General features: G+C 44.5%; 1 protein-coding gene across 1 annotated transcript in view; it reads right to left on the bottom strand.

Annotated features, from left to right (window-relative positions):
• The window catches only part of RGL1 (ral guanine nucleotide dissociation stimulator like 1), a 142,151-nt gene that overhangs the window by 25,311 nt on the left and 116,539 nt on the right, over positions 1 to 301 (bottom strand).

A 301-nucleotide genomic window follows, 5' to 3' on the forward strand; every position in this document is an offset into this window, starting at 1 on the left:
GTGAAATGGCAGCTAGTTCCTGGTACAGACCCTCTGCATAGCCATCTGAATGCTGGGCAGACCGAAGAGGGCTACATCAGGCTCTGGGCTGAATTATGCAAATACATGCCTGGCTTGTTGCAAGTGCTCTATTTGTAATAAAACCCTGTGGCCTTGGATTATCCTGTTTTCCTCCTACTTTGTAAGCAGAGCCCCTGGTTTGGTTATAAAATCAATTGTCAATACAAGGCAGGCAATTCCTGGAATGGACGCCATTTTTACACATCCCAAATTTTACTCAAAGTAAAGACGAGTCCTAGAA

The sequence above is a fragment of the Pteropus alecto genome, unplaced genomic scaffold (assembly GCF_000325575.1).
Source record: "Pteropus alecto unplaced genomic scaffold, ASM32557v1 scaffold101, whole genome shotgun sequence".
Lineage (NCBI taxonomy): Eukaryota > Metazoa > Chordata > Mammalia > Chiroptera > Pteropodidae > Pteropus > Pteropus alecto.